This window comes from Colossoma macropomum, unplaced genomic scaffold, assembly GCF_904425465.1.
Source record: "Colossoma macropomum unplaced genomic scaffold, Colossoma_macropomum, whole genome shotgun sequence".
NCBI classification, from domain to species: domain Eukaryota; kingdom Metazoa; phylum Chordata; class Actinopteri; order Characiformes; family Serrasalmidae; genus Colossoma; species Colossoma macropomum.
The window spans coordinates 8,713,627-8,735,157 of record NW_023494799.1 but is presented as its reverse complement, the minus strand read 5'-3'; the positions used below and the strand labels follow the sequence as shown (position 1 = coordinate 8,735,157).

The window sequence follows — 21,531 nt, the reverse complement described above, 5'->3', positions numbered from 1 at the left end:
CCTTTCTTTATTCTTTCAAATTAAACAGTCTGTGCCTTTAAGATTGAAATATGTCAGTGACCTCTGTTCTGATTGGCTGCTCTGTATTGTGCCTCATTGAAAATGCAGTCTGGGCTGAAACTCCTCATTAATATATCTTGTTAAGAACAAACAAAGGCTCTCTTCATGTAACATGCGATGCCATCAGCTGCTTGCTTTTCAATATTTCTGTGGTTCAGTCATGCTCCTCAATGAAAACAAACATTACAAGTTATTTCTTTTGTTCTGAAACATGCATCACATACTTGAATACCCAGTTATGTAAAAAGAACACTGAAATGATTTGGATATCTGTATATATTAATACACTGAATATATTAGCAGGACAGTAGAAATAAAAATGATAAATAATACAAGACTCAAAAATGATAAAATAACATACTGTAATTATTTATCTATTTCTGTGAATTGATCATCACTTCATAAAGCATTCTGGATGTTAATCTTATATATACTTTTGCTCTTTATGTTTCACAGCTTCAGGGTCTTTATGAAATCATCTACAGCTCCGTTCATCATTCTGGACACACAAAAAACAAAAAACAGCTTTGCTGTAAATTAGTGAGTATGAAGTTGTGCAGTATTAGCATCACATTTGAATTGATTTATTCACGTATCTTCAACAGTTTGGTTTTATATTACTGAAAACAGAGATTTGTTTGGGAGTATATATATATATATATATATATATATATATATATATATATATATATATATATATATTCAACATGATGCTCCTCTCAGCCATTTCAGTATAAGCGGCTGCTGGATATTTACTATAAAAATATCAATATTGGGAACAATATTGTGAGGCTGGACGGCAGGTGTCTGTCCGTGTGTGTCTATGTGTGCGCGTTTGTGTCCCCCACGCTCGCCGAATGCTTGTTAATTTGCAGAATCTACAACTGTTGGTCTAGAACTAGACAATGGCCCCAATGTGATCGAAATTAGTGTCAAGGTCCTCACTTGCCCCCCCTGCTTTTTCTCTGTCTCAGTCTGAAGGTGGCTGTGTGCACACATGTGGACGGCTCTGTCTGTCTGCGCGGCCCGAATAAATGAGCTGTGTGTATGCATTGTCCGTGGACACAGGCCCAGTGTATATATTAGTGATGTGACTTGACCCTGGCTGGCCCGGGCCACTGTTTCGCCTCTTTGCCGGGTCGTGGGAAAAAGGGGAGACCTCTTTTCACAGCTGCTGCGGCCGTTGCATTCAACCAATGGAGGCGCGGACCCCGCCGGCCCCCTCCCCGTCACCCCCATTCACTCCGCAGCCTGCTGCCTTTTCACAACGCTTCCCTCCTCCTCCTCTTCCCTCGCTCCTTCTCTCCCCCCACCCCATCTTCAGAAATACACCTCACTATTGAAGCAGCGCTTTTGCATGGCACTGTCAGAGAGGCCTTACCCAGCCTGCCTCGGCCCATTCTCTCCCTGAGAAAATCAACTGCCTCTTCAGCCACTGGAGATGTTTCTCAGCCTGAAAAAACAGCCATTTTTCACTACCGAAAAAAACAGCCACTAACGAATAAAAAACATTATTAAAACCTTTATTTTAAGCAAAAAAAGGAGAAATACACATGCTTTAATTTATGCTAGCGCTCCACACGCAGCAGGCACTCCCCTGCACTGCCTCTCACTCATTCTGCATATTCATTTAAAAAGATTTATTTCCTATCAGGCCAGCAGTTCATTTAAATCAACTTCCAAAGAAAGCCATGCACAGTCGTTGATGCTATAAAAGTCGGTAAAGCTTTGGAATTTTTGTCTCTCTTTTTCTTTTTTTTCCCCTGCAGGCTTTCAAACAAATGAAAACTTCCATAGGCAATATATCTACGATTGGTTTTGGCTGCACATGTACTGTAAATCACACTACAACATAAGCACCACAAACACATAAGTCTCAAACTGGTTGAAATGATATCACATCAACATGCTATAATAAAATAACAATACAATTAAAAAGTGACTAATTTAAAAAATATTCCACACTAAAACAAAAAAAGCTCATAGTAGCAAACAGTTTTATTCATTGCTAACGTCTAAGCTTTTTTCCTTCCATGCATGTAAACTAGTGAGAGACAAACAAAATAAAGAGATAGCTTAGAGAGATAAAGGAACCACAGCTTGTCTCGAAAAAAAAAAAGATAAACACACAGTGTGGTGAACACAGTATGAAATCTCATTTTTCTACCATGTCACACCATCCATTTTACACTAAACACATAATTTATGATATATTTCTACATCCCTAAACACAGTGGCGGACTGTAATGAAGTACAAACACTTCAAATATCTTCACATATACCACTACATTTCACCCGTTTTGATTTCACTATTTGCTGCAAGATATTGTGATGTAAAAACTAGATTTGCATAATAAATAAAAGCATATTTCATTCTATATTTTAAGAAGGGTATCTCTACAGGATTTGTGTTTTGTCCACCACTGCGTTAACATAAAGGTGCTGAACAGTTCTTCAGAGTGATGGAAGAACCAAGTTTTACTCTCTAAAGAACGTTTCAGTGGATGGTTCTTTCATGATTATTTAAATTTTATAAATGAGATGAAGAATCTACACATAAGGGAAAGGTCCTACACCAATTAAATGTCAAAAAACATTTAAGAACCTTTATTTTTAAGTGTGTGCAGAACACCTAGCTGGTGTATTACAGGCCCAATTCATGGCATGGCCAGCAAGTGTGCTTTGTACAGGCGGCATTCTCTGATATTCAATTTTAAAGATTTTCTCTTTCATATGGAATTTGTTTAGCTGTGCCGCCAGTTCAGCCTCACATTAATCGCGCCAAAATGCTGGTTTGAATTGATCTGCGTACCCCCTGCGCTCTATTTAGTGAACTAATATGGACCGGGCGGCTCAAACGTGTGAGGCAGAGGCAGGGGAAGAAGAGGCCGAGACTGAGAGGTGGTTAGATGGTGAGGAGCGGGGGAGATAGCCACAGGGTACTGAGTCCCCTCTGATCCTCTGCCTCTGATTCCTCAATTCAATTCTTCCTCTGGGCAAAAGCTGGTCTAGAACTAGGCCAATGTCACAGACTGTTTCTCTGGCCTGAAAGCCAAAAAAGAAAAAAGAAAAAAAAGAAAGAAAGAGAGATTTCTTTTTCGTCCCTGACGGAAAGCCATTCTTTTCTTGATGGGCTTCACTCTGTGCTGAAGCCTGGCGTGTGTCTTGTGAAGTTTTGTGCTCTTCTGGCCTCAGCTTTCAGTTCTGCAGTGACTAATGCCTGAGAATACTATAGGTGATCAATGGCTCTGGACCGATAATGTTCTCCTCTATTTCTTCAACAAATAGAAAGAAGAAGGAGAATTTCTGTCTCGGCCTGACAAATGTGACAGAATTAGGATGTCCGGTCATTTTACAAGGGCTTTGTCAGCTGCACCACAAAAAAAAGATCACAACATATTCTCCCATTACAAAAGCAGATCAATACTACTGGAATCAATACTACAGGAATAGCTCAATATGTACTTTGATACTCAAAGTTCACCCTATCAAACAGTCTAATAGTACCACGAGAATCTGTCTGTACTCTTAAGAGGAAACGCTCCAGACAGAACCACTTTGGGATTCTTCGGCTTGTTCAGGTATGAAAAGCCCTAAAAGTGTCTGTCAGAATACTATAGGTCCACATAGTGCTGCCATTATATCAGAACTAGGGGTGGGCGATATGGCAAAAATATAATATCATGATACTTAATAAGACATTTTCATGATACATGATATTTATAACAAAGTTAAGTTTTTCTGAGGTTTGTTAACTTGGAACAGAGAAAAACCCTCAGCAGAGCCACATTTTGAAAATTGCTAATATTATAAGTAAAATGATTTCTATTCAGCATTTTGTATACTGCTCTACAATAAATCCAATTAATTAATTATGTTCTATTTGTACTAAAACATGCAGTTGTTTAGTGTTGCATGTTGCTAAAAATACAAATATATAATGAACTATAATTATATAATATAATTAACTACATATTATATATATAACTATATAAACAGTACATTTAGTGTCATTTTAAAAAACAGAACATAATCCAATCAAAACAAGCTATGTCAGGCTTGTAAGACATTCTTTTAGCATAGATTAACAGTTGGAATCATAGGTTCAGTAACTGATATTGTAATATTGAATATGCAATATCCACTTAACCACTTAATAATTCATAAGCCGTAACCCTGCCTAACATCAGCTTTTTAAGACAATTTTCTTTAAGGGTGCAAACTGTACTCTAAAGACAGAAATATTAGAAGGGAACAGTAAATAATTCTTGATCTTATTTTATAAATTATATACATATAAAGGTTTGGCATGTATCATGCTACAATTTGAATCTAGTCATTTTGTCACAATATATATAATTTTGCAGATGCAATAGCTTTCAGTGTTGTATAGACAGTAGTTTTAGCATTACTATGGTGCCTTGATTCTTCAGACTGCAAAGAACCAGTCAGGGTGCATCTTCATTAATAAGTACGAGCAGAACCCCAAAAATATTTTTAATCAAAAATTCTTTCAGAGTTTAAATTCTTTTAAGCCATATGCATTTAGAGATGCATTAGAAATTAACATTGCAAAACAGAACTTCATTAGAAGTGGGCTAGCTCTCGAGAACACAGAGCACAAGAAGAACTCAGAGAGTGAGAGAGTCTGAGATTCTTATGTGCTGGTAGAAGAAGAGGAAAAAAGGTGCTCATTTCTTTTTCAATCTGTGTTTCACAATGCATGTGTGCCTGGAGAATTGCAGCTAAAGTTCACACTGGGTGCCTGCCCCCATCTCGCAAAAAGACCACTAGAGTTGGGGGGGGGAGGAAAAAAAATGTGCCATTGAACTCTGACTTGAGATTGTGAAGCAAGAGAAGCAAGCGAGTCTGGAGTGGACTGGGGGAGGGTGGGGGGTTTGGTTTTGAGATGGAGTTGGGAAAAGAGAGCCACCCTCACAGCCTTTCCACATGAGGACACCTTATCCACACCCGGGACCACCAGGACCCAGGACCCCTGCCATATCGTAAAAGGATAAGGGCCTGGACAAAAGAATTAAAACACAGATTACGCACGCACCTTATCTGACAACAGTGAGGAAACTGACAAATTGGATCAGGACGTTATAAGGCGGAGAAGAACGAGAGAGAGAGGCTGAGTGAGAAGAGTGAGAGAGAGACTGCACAAACCTCGGATGACCTTGCATAAGCCCAGTATGCTTACTGCAAATCAAAATATGTGTACAAATTTACACTATATAGACTTACAAGAAGCTTTGTCAAAGGAGCAGGGCTTGAATATGTTTTAATTAATTTCTTAATTCACTCCAATTCAAACTGACCTCACCATTTAATCCCAAAAGACAGGAATGCGATACAGACGATGCATTTCCTTCAGAAACAGAAGCTGAGTGTGAGAATAAACAGTCCAAAGCTGCTTTAACATCTGGGCAGATCTGCAACGTGTGACAGAAATGTGGGACGTGTAGCGCAAAAGCGCGTGTCTCTTTATGGGAGGGAGCACAAACAGAGGCACCGAAATAAACGTAGGAGGCCACGCCATAAAGAATTTTGCTCTGACTCAAGTCACATGACCTTCCCCAGCCTTACAGTTTGCCACCAATGAGCGAGGGCAAACGCTGTTGCCATAGTAATCCCTTGTATGTTTGCTATCCAGTATTTTCCTTTTTTTGGGTGGGTGGGGGGGTGTGACTGTTTTTTTTTACGTCATGTAAAAGCCAGTCCTTCAAATAAAAATATTAATTTCCCAAGTTCTCTTAACATGGAGTGCTATAATTACCAGATGCATGCTCAGTCGTGCCATTAGCACCTACAATGTAATAATGTGAATTTCCCACTTCTGTCCATTTCAGCTGTGTTAATTTTACATTTCTGTTTTGGTTACATAGCTCTGTACAGCACAGTGGAAGTCAAGGTCACACTGGAACATGTAACAACACCCCAGGGGCCAGGATACTCACCTAAGTTTGGCGGTCATGTGACTGCTTTGTGTTTTAGTCATCGACTTTCAGCATTATCAGGCCGGGCTCCACAGCACCTGCACAAAAGAAGAGTCGCTGTAGGTAAATATACATCTCTCCAGGACGGCACAGAACATAAACACCATTTTTACTGGATCCACAACTGGTTTACAACTAGTTCACACTTTGTGGTTGTGGGTTGATTTCAAAGGCTTGTGCTAGCGCTCAGTAATTCTCTTTCTTTCTTTCTATCATTTTTTAGGCAAACATAGCCTTCTGTACCCACAGAGCCAAATCTAGATACACAACAGTGCATGTACAATAAAAATAATGCCACAGTGTTCATGTTGAAAATATATTAATAATTTTAAGCTCAAAGAGAAAAAAAATGCTTAAAAATAGCCATGGCTTAGAGCTCTCTTAAAATCACAGCTTATGATGTAACAGAATAAATCTTCTTACATAACCTCTGAGAGGAAAAAACATTTGGAACAAATATATTTATGAGACCTCAGTTCATCCTGAATTTCATTTCTATTACTGTATTTTTAAGGACTGTGTTACTTTAAATAAAGCCAAACAAGAACTGTTCTCTGTAATCTCTAACTCAATCACTTAAAGCTTTTCAAAAAATATATACACGTACTGTTGATCTGCAACTAGAATTTGTCTAAAAAAAACAACCTCTCAAAGTATTATCCGTTATTTATCAATGCGGTTTATTTATTTATTTGTTTATTTGTGCTGGTCTATGACTCTACCTTCTTGGCTTGCAGGTTTAATTTTGAAACGAGGACAGGGAAAAGATAAGAAAAGAAAAGAAAAGAAAAGAAAAGAAAGGTTCACAGCTATGGCTTATCACCTAAAGTAACGGAAAAACAGTCTAAAAGAAATTAAAATTTGTTCAAAAAAGGACGAGGCTTAAGTTGGCTTTCTAATTCGCTAATTAGCTTCTTGTTCCAATTTTCCCGTTCCACCTTAAATGATGCAGCAGCTACATTCTGGCAGTTACGTTCTGAGGCGCGAGAACGTAACGGCTGCTCCATTTAAGGTGGAACGGGAAAATTCGAACAAACAGGTTAGCTGGCTAAATAAAAAGCTGCCTTCAGCTTCGTCAAAAAAGGTGCTTTAAGACTCCCCTTTGATAATGTCTAAGAGCCTCTTTGGACACTAAACTGTTCAAAAACGGTTTATACTGAGAGAAATTATTACCAAAGCGAAAATAAGAGCTCTCCTAAGCTTCTTATCCGTACATTTTTTAAAATAAATCTTTCATTTAACGGCTCTCCAAAAGAGAACGGCATGTTAGCTAAGACAAACCTGAGGTAAAAGCAGTCCGTAACGAATTATTATCGCACTGTCCGATGTTGTAGGAGTCAGAAAAGAGCGAATACGACCCACTGCTGACCTGTCTGATTTAAGAGACGAATTAAACGATGGTTTTATACCCCTTTTGTTTTTTAATAAGACAGAGGGAGGCCTGAGTGGGCCCTGCTGCTGCTACACGCCTAGCAGGACATCACCGTTCAGTTGAAACAGAAGCCAATTCAAGCTAAACAGAGGAGAACCTCTCTATCTAAGCAGGTAAAAAAAAAAAAGGTTGGAGGTTTTAAAACATGATAAAAGTAGTCTTCATTTCAGCGATGTGTTTTTTTTCTCAAAGTCAAGGCTAATTCAGTTTTTACACCTGGCTAATCACCCCCTCCCTCCCCCACAGCCGTTCTCCACATGTAAACTTATGAAATACATTTTTACGGGTTCTTTAATAAAGGCAGTGGTTATATGTAGAACCGTGAACACTCAAATAACCGTTTAAAGGCAGAAATATTTCTTTGCACGCTTAAATAGTTCTTCTCTATGGCGGAAGACCTGTTTTATATGGTTAAAAATGGTTTATATGGCACCAAAAGTGGCACCAGAGTCATTTTTGTTGCTGTATAAAACCATTTCGCTATTATGCTTATTTTTTCATAGCCTATGAAGCAATGTAATACACCAAAATAAAGGGTTTTTGGTTCCTATTTCATTTTATGGGTCAGAGGCTGTTGCTAAGCTACCACACTCAGGATTCAGAAGTTCAGAGGAGAGATGATTGACATTTGCTTTCTGAAGCAAAAATGAAAACTGAATGATAATGGAAGGTTAAAGTCTATTTTACTGTTAGTTTGTGTGGCAGTACAAAGTCTCATTTGTATCACCAAATTTATGACAGCAGGCCATAACTAAATTAGTCACACAAAATAATATGCCATGATATAACCCAGTAGAATTAAATGTCAATAACACTGTTATTCTTACAGTCACCATTATGCAGTGTGTGCAGTGGCTACTAAAGGCACTGTTACTGCAAATGACAAAACTTAAGGCTGGAAAGGGAAAACTATCTATTATACAACACTCTAGGTGATGTTTACCAAGGAATTACACAGAATTTATAAGGTCTGTGGTTTGTATGTTCATTTACAGGCTGATTTTGCAAGACCACAAAAGGAGGCAGCTGCGGAAGGGCAGGATTCCAAAACAGGGAGTGCGCGGCCCGTCAGGACGAAGAGATTTTAATAGCACTTGCCTGACTGTAAATTAACCATGTCAGTGTATGTGCACACCCTGGCACACTGAAATCATGCAGCATAATTTTATCCCCCGCTCAACCTGAGATGATGGGCCTTTATGGGGTAAATATTTTAAAAGTAATCTTTAACTACCACTTTGTACCATTTTCTGCTTGTGTAACAAAAAAAAAAAATGTCATTTTCATCCCGCGACAGCTGCATTCTTTGAATTCACACAATGCTTCATTTATAAATATAGACCATCTTCACAGCACACAGCAGCTTTGTTAGCTGTTACAGTAGGAGGCCACCGGCAAGGTATAACATTCAGGACACATTCTTTTAACAATGAGCAGAACCAGAGACACAATTTGTATGATAATAGTGCTAGCTCAGTGGTTGTAAAGCAGTAGCATTTCTATGGACATGGTTGTACTAATAACAGCTCCAAAGAGAGAGACAGATTTCCATAAACAAATCCGCCTGAATTAAGGCTCGCTCTCTAACCTGCGCACATGTGTTCCCCCTCCCCTCTTTATTCCCCCTAATATATTTTTAATCTGTGGTGAAATTGAAATGCAGAGTTGGTTACATTTAACCGAGATTAGTCGTGGACGTACACAATGGCAGCGCTGCATATGCCAGGTGCTAAGACAAGACTCCATCTGCTGGGTCCCCAGCACAGGCCCAGACACATATTAATGTGGGAAAACGTCTGGGGCTCCTCTCTGCCAGACAGGCAGGCCTCCGACTGCACCTCCATCACTGGGCCCTGTTTATATCATGCATTTATGAGGCTACGTGTCTGCACCATATGCAGTTTATATGGGGTAGTAATCTGTAGATATGCTGCAACCACTTGGGTGACAGTGCTAATGCTAAATAACGCTGCTAAAGCAGGTGTCTTAATGACATTAATCACATGGAACTTGAATTTGAACTCCACATTTGCTTGCTGTTATATCACTGCTGTTGTAACAACCTTGTGTTTTTGAAATGGCAGTTTTATAGGCGAATGGAAGGCCCTTTAATATGGTGAGATTTTTTAACGTTTCTACTGGTCAATTCCACATTAAATGTGAACACAATTCAAATGGCAGCTGATGTTTTAAAAAATCAAATAAAAAAGCAGAAAACATATATTTATATGCATATTATTAACCAAAAATACACAAAAGCTTCCAACCCTAAAAATAATTTCAACATTTTCAGCATTTAATGTGCCCACCATTTTTCATTATTACAGCTTCCATTCTTTTTGGGAAACTTGCTTTCAGTGTTTCAAAGAAATCTGCTGGGATTTTATTCCACACCTCCGAAGTTCAGTCTTAGAAATTGGTTGTATTTTCTGCTTCTAGCAATCCAGTTGCAGTTTCTATGGAGTATCAATCTGCAGGCATGCTGTAACCACAAGGTTATCAGTACTAATTCTAAGTAAAAAGGCTGAAGAGAGACCAAAGCAGGTGTCTTAATGATATTCGGATGTCAAGTAATACCTTAACACATTCAGTGATGTTGAGGTCTGGACTCTGAGGTGGCCTGTCCATTGTTCTGAGAACACTTTACATAACATTGGCTGGTTTGACTGGAAACATTACTGTACCACTGTGGTTTTATAGTTTTTGTTGTATCATAGCTACCAAACCCATTCCTAGTACATAATATACATTGTAAGCTTTCCTATAAATCTATACAGACAGCTTTTCACACTCAAATGACATAACAGCTCTGGATGCCACCGTAGGCAAGTTACCTGCTGTGTCTCCTCCTCACTCCTATTGATTCCCAGTGCATCATTTCTGACAATAGTTCATGAGAAGGCTGAAAGATCTTCGTTCATGCACAGAATGGTTGAAGGACAAGTACAAAAACATGCATCTTAACGATACACTGTGTACCACTTGCGAAAGCTTGGAGTAGCACTAGAATGGCATTTATAGGGAATACAAAGCAAGTGTACTTGTTTGTACAAGGTCATGGGCAAATGCACTGTCACTGTACACTCAGAACTTCTGTCTGTTTCAACAGTGTAGACACACACAGGACCTATTCTGATCATGTAAGCAGTGCGCTGGATGTCAGAAACAGCGAGTACAGTTATACTATGTGGACAGAGTCAAAGAGGCCTTTTTTAACAGAGCCCTTTTGTCACCTGACCAGAAGACATTGTCCATCCACTACATACAGATAGGTAACGCCTATGACTCATACTACATTTTAAAAGGAACAGAATGGCTGGTTTAAACTGGCCTGGTTTGATGTGAAATTCTCCATTCAATAGAAATGTAGCAACTGATTTCTTTACAGTGGTGGTGATAGGAACCAGGGATTGCAATGCCATTAATACAAATATGACCATTTTATTTACTATCCAAAACAAACCGTGTACCTATATAGACATCTGAGTTTTCATATGCAATGTTAATAATAGAAATATAGTGGTTAAAAAATAAGTGTTCCTTGGATGCCCTACATGCACCCCTCTGTGATAAATGGATTTAAAAATATGTTTTAGGCCAAAACTTTTTCTCAGAACTAATGTAAAACAATGTCTCAGGCATCAGGCAGCATATGTATAACCATTTCATGGTAAAGGTGAGGGAGCTTTTAGAGGCATTAAACGCTTTGAATGTCTGGTTCCTTTCACCACCACAGTAAACAATTCTGACTCAGTAAGTTCCTCTAGAACTGAGCGTTCCACATCAAGCCACTCTGAACGACAACCATTTAATTATTTTGAAGAATTAGTAGAATATCACTCACAAAGTAGCGTGCAAATAACTTAGTCATTGAAGAAACAGAGATTCAGTAATGTTTGAGAATGGATGGTTCCATGACAAAAAAAAGACTAGACACTATTAATTACTGGCACAAATCACTTGGAATATTTGCAGACTCTCAATTTATTTTATGTTAAGTCTACTAAGCGGACACTATCTTACATCTCTGCAACTACACAGACAGGCAAGTGGTTCTAAAAAGGCTGCAAGAAAAAAGACATGGCTGCAATGTCCCCAGTGTTGAATTCACACCTACAGTGTTCAATCAACACCTACACTTTTCATTTAAGTCCAGCTGCACAAAAGTGTTAATTCAACTCAAGGGATTTGGCATTGCTTGCCATCATCTAGCTGAGATCATACATAGAACAAAGCTCAGTTGATCACACAGAACAGAATCCTTCACTGGTTTATTTCATATCTATCTGCCACCATCCCAGTGCTCCTATTGTAGGCCTACAGTATTAATCTATTGAATCATCTGTCAGCTTTGTTTTTATTGAAAGTGAAACCACAGTAATTGACAACAGCCACATACAGCACTCCGGAAAGTGAAAGACTACTCTTCATTTATTTAATTTCCAGTCAAAATGGCCATTCGATACAACTTATTATTTTTTAGGAGCTATTTCTGATGATATTAGATATAAGATAATCCACTGGTGTAAGGAAGGAGAAAGTCAATGGAAAATTTCCAAAGTTTCTGAAACGAGTTCAGAAAATGACTGAAAGCTACAGAGAAAGTGGGACTCCTAACAACCGTGCAAGACCTGGTAGACCACCAAAACTGTCCCCATCAGATAAACAGCACTTAAAGCAAATATCTATGAGAGAGAGGAGAAAATCAAGCTCTACTCTTGCTTCAAATCTGAGAAAATCCACTGTCTATCCTTCCACTGTGAAAAGACAACTCTATGGGTCTGAAAGGATGTGTAGCCATTACTGAGAAAATGAAATAGACAAAAAAGGGAAGAACAAAAATGCTGCTGGTGTTGGACTGACCATGCCAGAGTCTAGACCTCAACATCACTGAACACCATTGTACTTGGATTGTGAAAAGCAGAAACTGCGACCAACTTCTAAGACTGAACTTGTGAAAAAATATCCCTGCAGATTTCTCTGAACAACTAAAAGCAATCCTTCTGGAAAGAATGGAAGCTGTAATAAAGGCAAAGGTAAATAAAGGCAAACAATGTCATTATTTTAACGCATAAATAATTATATTAAATTTAGTTGCTGAGGCTTCTGTGCGGTTTTCTGTTACATATGAATAATGCATAACTGAAGTACACGAAGGGTGGTCTCGGACTTTTGCACGGCACTGTACACGAGGTGCAATGGCACACATAGTGCTTTTCCATATTCTCCGTGATAACGCACACATTGAAGTCTGCGAGTCACGTGACCGCCCACGAGTGGACCAATAGGCTGAAGCACGTCGCTTTTAACCCATTTTTATCTCGTCTCAAATCCACACATCCATATCGGCTCGTCTATGGAGGAATGTGGCCCACGTCCCTCCAACACACAGTCCGCATCTCCTCGTCACGTCACGTTAACGAGTTGAAGTAGGTGCTCGCTCATGTCCACGGACACATGCAGCCGGTCTATAAGCAGGCAGGCAGGGAAGCAGGCAGGCAGGCAGGCGGGCTGGGAGCCCCCTAGGTCTCACGAAACGCACCATATGAACGTAAAGCCATCTCCCCCCTAACGCTGCACTGCATTGCATTGAAAAGCAGCGTCGCACGACTGACTGCTCAGCAGCTCGCCTACCTGAATCTCTCCGTCCACCGTGCTTTCGTAGCCTAGCCGTTTCCCCCTCATCTCGCCCTGCACACCTCCTTCTCCTCTTCCTCCTCCTCGTATCCCTCTCTCTCTCTCGTCGCACGCTCGCCGGTTTGCCTCCTTTCTCGTTTTCCTTGCCGAAGTCATTGGGACCAGTTTCTACATTCGGTTCTCTAGCTTTATGATATCGCATAAACTCATACAGCTAGATAACCAAAGACAGAAACTAACCCGTGGCTCTTAAAGGGACCGGATGCAGCCTCTTGTTGTGGTCACATGGAGCTCGTGCACTCGCCCGGGTGCAGCTCGCTCGTTCGCTCTCGTTCGCAACACACGCATGCACGGACGCACGCGCATGCACACACACACTCATACGCACGTGGGCAAATATAACGCTGCACCCAAACTGGGTCTGTTTTTATATGATACTTAGTGCTGCGTCCAAAACCACGTACTAAATAGTAAACGCCATCATTACAAGTCCATTCATTAGTTCAGTATGTATAGCATGGAAGTGGACGCAGCTTTAGGTTAGCTCGTACGCTGATCTGCGTATAATCGTGCGTGTAATCGCGCGTTTGTAGGAGCTCATGAAGCTCTTTTCGAGCAGCAGGGCCTCTAAAACACTGTGGTTTCTGAAAGAAGCAACGTCCAAAGCCTGTTAGCGAAGGTGGGTAGCAACCTAAAATCATCCCCCAGAAAAAGCAGACAGTGATTACTTCCAATGCAATTATGGCTCAAGCACTCAAGTAGTAAAAGTAGCTACCAGAAACTAACAAGAGTACAAAGTGAGCTGTTAAGGCCAAAACTGACTCCCCTATAGAACTGCAGTGTAACTCCTTAGCACATCCAGCATCTATCAGGATAGGAACCGAAGTTTGCTGTAGGCTCTACTCATCTCTCTTTTTTCTAAATTGAAATGCTAAAGCTCAAAGCAGAGAGCAGCCCAGGAACCAACACAACAGAATTAAATTAAACCCAGTAAAAGGAATTAGGGCCTAAATATGAAGGCAGCTGAAGAAAAAGTAGCCCACATTTGGTAGGTTTGGGTGAATAGATGTGGTCAGCTTCTATCTGAGTCCACGTGCAGGCCTTTGGTCTACAACTCTGCCCTACATTCATTTTCTGACTGGATTAAATGTTATATATTATCACAAAAAAGGAATAAACTAAACGCAAAGGACTGAAAATGCAGTGTCTAAATGTAGCCTAGTATCTAAAATAAAAAAAACAAATTTCTTTTAAAATGCTCGAGTCAGAGTGAATGTGTTATGTATTAAATACCCAAAAAGAACCACCCAAATAATCAACCAATCCATTCAAATTTTACGCGAAATTAATAAGCAGAAATAGTTTCTATCTGATGACAGATATGTGCCACCTGCACGACCTTCGTATTCATCCTTAAACTGCTTCAGAATTCATTGTCTGGAAAACTATAATTCCAGAATTGTATTCAAATAAATGGACCTACTAAATGTGAGCAGGCCTTTAGGCTTCTCACCTCTGATTCTTAACTGTGTTTAGATTTTGAATGAATAGGAGCTGTTTAGTCCGCACCTCGAGGCCTTGGGTCCCCAACTCTGCTCAGCATCTCTGTAGGTCGTTGCACTAAACATTAAACATCACAAATTTGTCTGTACGGTTTACAAATGTTGCCTCAAGCTGAAACGAAATGATTCTTACATTAAATACTGTAATTTACAACGAACACGAAGGGGCTCTCTCGCGTTAGTTTGGCTCAAACACTTTCCCCATTGGCTCCAACAAGCTAGAACACGAGAATATAGTCCAAATATCCATTAAAAAGTGTCAGGCTGAAATGATCAACATCCAAGAGGAGCAGCCCATTTTAGCACTCTTAGCAAACCAAACGAACAGCCTGAAGACTGAAGATAAAGAGAAATAAAGTGTGTTGAAGCTGAAGTTTAGCAGCTAAAGGCTTTAGTTTCAAAACGTCCAGGAGAAACAAGCCTAACAACTCCGAAAGCTGCTTTAAAGAGATTTTGAGTCAAAGAAAAAAATGTTTGTGTAATTTGTTCCCAATGAAGCACAAAAAGCGCGATTAACTCATTATTATTAAAAATATCATAACAGTCCAGCGAATAGCAGCCCAGCTTACTGCAAAATCATAAAAGGGAGAAATACTTACAACTTCATCTCTTCTAACGCTTCTTTCATTTTCTGCTACTCCAGATGTCCAAATGACATTTCTACCTCAAAAAAAGCCAGTGCGAAGCCCGGGTCTCCCCTTTCTACAGCCACGATCGTGCACGTTGCGGTAATTCCACTCGCTGCAGTCGGTTCACGTGCCGAAAAAGAAAAAGAACGAAGTCGTCGACAAAATAAAAAAAGGTCTTTTTGGTTTCTGCTTTTTGGTTTAATCAAGCCGAGCAGCAGAATCGCTGAACGTCAGGCGTCGCGACCGACGTGAAACGGGAAAAGCGAGAAGACTGCAAGACTGGCGTTGGGTTGTTTTTTTCCCACCTGTTTTCGGAACATGCCCCGCCCACCCTGGGCTCGGATTGGCTGGTAAAGTCCCGCCTCGTTAGCTTGGATAGGTTAGTCGTTCTCACTCACTCGCTCTCCGCCGCGTGCGAATGTGAATTACTAGCCAATCCTAGCGCAGGAGGCGTGGCCTGCCGGAAAACAAGTGGGGATAAAAAAATAACTGGCTGCCACATGTAGGCCACTGTTTTCCCAGTTCTGCTGCACTGCCCGATATTCTGCACTAGCACACTCGTTTTATTTACCACAAACACACAAATATTAATCTTACTTGCTCATTTTTGCTCATTTTAACCCCGTTTCCGCTTGACTTGATGACGTTGAAAACGTTGACCCACGCTGACGTCCAAACGTGTGCGCTTTAATACAACCTGAAGCAGCTTATTCATCAGCTATGAGGGTCATTTAACCCCCCACAACATTGAAACATTAATAGCCTACATTAACAAACCAACACAGCTTGGAAGACATCAATCTGCCTGTACGTGTCTACATTGCATTTCCACTCTTTCTCCCTATTTAAAGCATTAATGAAGGAAACTCTAATATACCAGTCACTGTAGTGTAATCACACATCACACAGCGGCGTTAATGTGATGTTAAAACTCTTATTAGTGATAAAAGATGAGGACTGTATTTATTATTAAAGCTAATCTTACTTAGGTGGTTTACTCACGTGCTCAAGATGAGAACTATTTTACGTTTGTATGCATGTATTATATGGAGCCTATTGCAGTCTAATGGGAGGTTATATCATCCTTACTGTGACATATACTGTGCTGCGGTGTGATGGAGTGGATCCTGGAATCAGCTTTAAAAAGCAGGAGTTGTAAGTTGTAATAGGATAGTAAGATACTGTGTGCTTTATAGATTAATTATTAAGGGATGTGTGTGTGTGTGTGGTGTTGCTCTCTGAGTAAATTCTTTTTATTTACACTGTTATTAAATTTCTAATGTACAAAAGGGAAACAATTTGAGTCTATTCCGAATCGCTCGTATGATATTATAGGGTGTAATTACATTGTAATAACCAGCAGAATATAATAATAAATTATAATCTGAAGAAATGCTAATGAACAGGAGGCCGCTGGGAGACAAGGTTAGAAAAGCTTTGAGTCTCTGCGAGATTGAACGATGAGCTACACAGGCGAGGCGTTTCAGGGCAGGAAGAAAACAAGTGAGGAAACTCACATCTCAGCACGACTGGTGCACTTACATCAACACTGAGAGTAATAAATACTCTATTAAGCACCGACGAGCCTAAAGATCGTCTCTAATTCAGTCAGATAGGAGCCGCAGTGGTTCAGAATGTAGCTCTTACATTTAAAGTTTCCTCACCTGCGTTTGTTTGTTTGTTTGTTTGTTTATTTATTTCGTCCATTGACGTGTTCACGTGTTGGTTCTGAGGAGATAAACTTGTTAATTTTCTAAGTGAAAATAAGTTAACACACCCTCTACACTTCTGCACATTGTAATGTACGATTAATGTTCATTTTCAGAATTTAACACGTTGGAGATAAAAAAGAAAGAAGAAGAACACAAAATGTGGCCTATACAAAAGTTATGGCGTATGTTTGTAGTTATATATATATATAAATATATATTCTCAATATGTTACACTCAGCAAATAAAAAGCAAAGCAATAAAATTAAAGCAATAAAATAAAAATTCAAATCAGCAATTAAATTCTAAATAGCAGAAAAACGCCTTTGTTCCCTGAAGAAGATGTGCTAACATGACTGGGTGTGTATACATATATGTAACATATAGATATATAAATATGTGTGTGTGTGTGTGTGTGTGTGTGTGTGTGTGTGTGTTCTATATAATACCAAAACCTGTAACAGTAGCAGAATCCTTTTTGGTGCCGTAGTATTAATAATTCTACACTTATATAGTAATACACTAAAACTCGAGAATGATCAGTGATGAGTAAATCCTACATTTCCCCACAGTAAAATCATGTTTTACTCTGAGTCAGAAGTGAATTATAAATGAAAAAAAAATCAGGCAAATAGTTAAAGTTTAAATGAGATTGGACATTTAAGGCAATGCGTCCATAAAACCCTGACTATCTTGTCCATTCTCTCTCTCTTTCTCCCTCTGTCTCTCTCTCTCTCTCTCTCTCTCTCTCTCTCTCTCACACACACACACACACACACACACACACACACACACACACACGCACACACGTACCTGCTCTCTACGTCACGTCCTGTTGTAAATGATGAGACCCTCAGTGGACTGTTCTGTTGTGTAACTCCTCCTGACTGTTGAACATGTGATGAGTGTGATGTTTGTGTATCAGTGTAATTCCGCCTCTCTGCGCTCGTAACATTCAGACAGAACTGCACTGATCCTGAATGTGAAGCTGAGAACGTGTAATACCGTGTGTCTGTAATCGCAGGAGGCGGCAGGTGAGCGGCCGCTGTCCGCGGTGCTGAAACCACTTTTTAACTACAGTTTCGTTTTCACTCTCTTCTCTCAGGGAACATCTAGCCTTCCTCAAAGCTAGGCTGACCGGGAAGCATCCCAAATGCATTTGTCTCCCGAAATAAAATAAAATGTATTTTAATAAAGTATTTGTACTCAATGAATTAGGATTTGACAAGATTTATTCAAAAGAAATCTCAGTTCCGTAAGCCTTTCTCATTTCTATACACAGCGCTCGTATGAGCTACACCGCTCTGGGAGCTGAAGGAAGATAAAGCCAAAGAAAACTTACAGTGTGATTATTCATATAACTTTCGACTGAAATGTTTGTTGAAGGAACTGATTTAATGTGATGTACAATAAAATTTTAAATGCTCCCCTTTTGCAAATAAAGCATTGGACGTGCGTTATATCATCTGCATTATATTATAGCTTATTATAACATTCTATAATTATACAATGATAATTATAAATGTTAGAAATGCAGAAGTTTAAGTCATGTTGATAGTTTTATACATACATATAATCTTATACATGTGTTTATTTGTGTGTGTGTATACACACACACACACACACACACACACACACACACACACACACACACACACACACAAACAAACACATGTATATATATATTCACTTGTTTTTGCAAGCCTCTGATTAACTCTGATTAAAGTACAGTTATTTCAAAAAAGAAAGTTGAAATGAATGGGTTTGTATTTGGTTATACAATAATTTGTTCACTACAGTATCTCCCACTGAAATTATATTATGTGGAGCATCAAGTTCAGCTGAAAAACTATGACATAAAAACTAAAAACTGACCTTAAAAGCTTTAATTAATTTAAAAGATGAAAATTAAGTTAAAATTTCCAAGTAGTAATTATTAATAAACATTACTGACTCCCTTGTAGTGTAAAAACAAGCATATATATATATATATATATATATATATATATATATATATATATATACAGTATATGTATTTACACACGCATATGTATGTGTATGTGTGTTTGTGTGCTTCTTTCAACAATCTCTCTCTATATATGTTATTACAGTATTATTACAGTATTATACCTACATACCACACGTAGTTTATAAGGTGGTCTTAACACACACTCACACACACACACACACACACACATTCACAGACATACACTATTTTATTTCCACAGATTCTGCACAGCCCTTATAAAAAAAATTAGAAAACTAAATGTTTATCATAATAATAGAAATAAACAAGTGAAAGTCGTGTACAGCTGTATAAAAGCACCAGCTTATCATTAACTAAACACTTAAATAGTTTCTCTTTCTGTGTGCTGTGTGTGGGTAAAAGCAGAGTTTATAAAAGCTCTGGAGGCTCTTTGTGTTGCTCCTCCGTCCTCTCAGGCCTCTATTGTTGGCGGATCCAAAAGCCTGATTAATTAATTTCACACTGTAGCTCTGGAGAAGAGTTTTTTCCCACAAAACAAGTGGCCGAGGGAAAAAAAACGCAGCCCCCCGAAAAGAAAGAAGTCAACATCAAGTTCAACAACGTGCAGGCACCCATTAGCATGACAATGAGGTCTGGGAGCACACAGGTCTCCTCAACAAGAGGGTCCGGGGGAACACCCCCCACCTCACACGGCCCGGGACCTTTTTCCCAGGCTCCCAAACAATCACACAACTGTCTGCTTTCACAGCCCCACGCTGGAGCAGCAACCACCACTCCACCACCCTCAGCAACACCAAATCTGACCAGTACTCAGTGTTTATATACTGTACCACAACTCACAAATAAACATCTGAGAAAAACAACATACAGCAAAACAACCAGGGGTGAATTAACATCTACAGTGTTTAATTCACTCTCATAGTGTTTAACTCACTCTTACAGTGTTGATTACAGTTTGGAATTCAGCCAGTTGTAGGTGTTGACATAAATTTTGGAGTGTAGGCCAAATTTCTGATTGTATTTTCAGGAAATTTTACAATGCACTTTTAGGAATCGCAGTGTAATGTAAAAAAATGGAGTGCATTTTTAATAATATTTGCAGTGAAAGAGACATTTTGGAATGCAGTTTTAGGAAATTTTGCACTTCAGCCCAAATCTTAGAATGTATTCTTAGGGAATTCCGCAAAAGACAAATTTTGCAGTGTAATTTTTGGGAAATTTTGCAGTATAAGCCAAATTTTCAAGTGATTTTTTTGGGAAACAATATAGGCCTTTATTAGATCAGAGTAACAAAATGGTATAGAAAATTTCGGAAACTTGCAATCGTTTTAATTGTTACTCTTACTATTGAAGACCATTCAAGTTCATTCATCCCCAATGGGCAGTACTCACTTGAAGCCTTGTTGGGAGCAGTCCAACACACAAGAGCTAATCCGCAGAGAAGCAGGAAGAAAGCAGCCGAGGAGGTTGTGCTTTTGTTGGTTTTTAAGCAGATAAAAATAAATTGATAATAAAAAGTAACAAAACAACAGCTAAAAAAACTGAAGTGCCTCTTTCTGTCTCTATGTTTTCTCTTGAAATACAGAAATGAAGCTATTTTGTGCTTGAGTGCCAAGCGTCCCATGCCAAGCATCTCTTGGAATCTGGAGGGAAGAGTTTGGTCCTGAAGGTGCACAAACCCAAACAGCCCTCACAGCCACCGCACCCTCCACCCTCCCACCCCCCTACCCTGTGCATTGATGACTGTTGCTCCAAAGCCTGCGTGGATGATCCTCTTAAAGTTCCTCCCAGCATGTTTCTCTCCCCACAACAGCTCGAGCGACATGTGCAATGCACCGAAGGAAAATAGGGGAGCCAGCATGTCGAATTGAGCGTTACACGAGATGCATTAATGCAGGACTGACCCATAGGAGGGGTTTTCTGGGACAAATAACAAGACTGTGGAGCTATGAAGCACCAAGGAACTTCAAGCCACATTGGCACCGGGCACTCGTGGTCAATGGGAAGCATGCAGAAGATGTGCTTTGGGGAGGATCCTAAAATGATAACAGCAGCTGGAGGTTAGGCATGCCCAAAATGAGCCAAAATCCAAAGCAAGGACTATAGATGTCCAAAGCTCCTGGACAACAGGAGGTTCATGTGAAGGTGTGAGAGGCAAGAAGGTGAATATTTGGGCTGAGGAAGGTCCAGTGAATCAGCACGGCTTGTTGCTTCAGCTTTCAGCTGCAGATCCTATCAGACATGCAGAGTGCAGTACAGGTTTACCAGGCACTGTAAACAGTCCATTATAAGCTGCTCCAGCATCTGCCCGTTGACTTCTATTATAGATCAACTCACATATATAACACACTATGTATATATATAGTTAGTATATTCCAAAACAAAACTGTAACAAATTTTCAACACAATACTTTTGTATAGGCACGCGCACACATGCACACGTTCACACAGACAGAGCGCGCGAGCAGGACCTGTGTTTTGCTCCGTTGCTCCACGTCCACGTGTCCTCGCTGCTC

At 39.6% G+C, this 21,531-nt stretch overlaps 1 long non-coding RNA gene across 3 annotated transcripts in view; it reads right to left on the bottom strand.

The window, feature by feature from the left end:
- Positions 1–20,702, bottom strand: part of LOC118819480 — a 54,745-nt gene extending 34,043 nt beyond the window's left edge. The window contains exons 1-2 of one of the 3 annotated variants that reach the window (XR_005008162.1): positions 20,408–20,702; positions 6,021–6,097 (exon numbers count right to left, since the gene is read on the bottom strand). This is a non-coding gene — a long non-coding RNA (uncharacterized LOC118819480). Of the gene's footprint in view, positions 1–6,020; positions 6,098–13,125; positions 13,346–15,289; positions 15,554–20,407 lie in introns of those variants that run through there. The other 2 variants (XR_005008160.1, XR_005008161.1) reach the window with 2 other exon arrangements.
- Between the last annotated feature and the right edge of the window lie 829 nt (positions 20,703–21,531).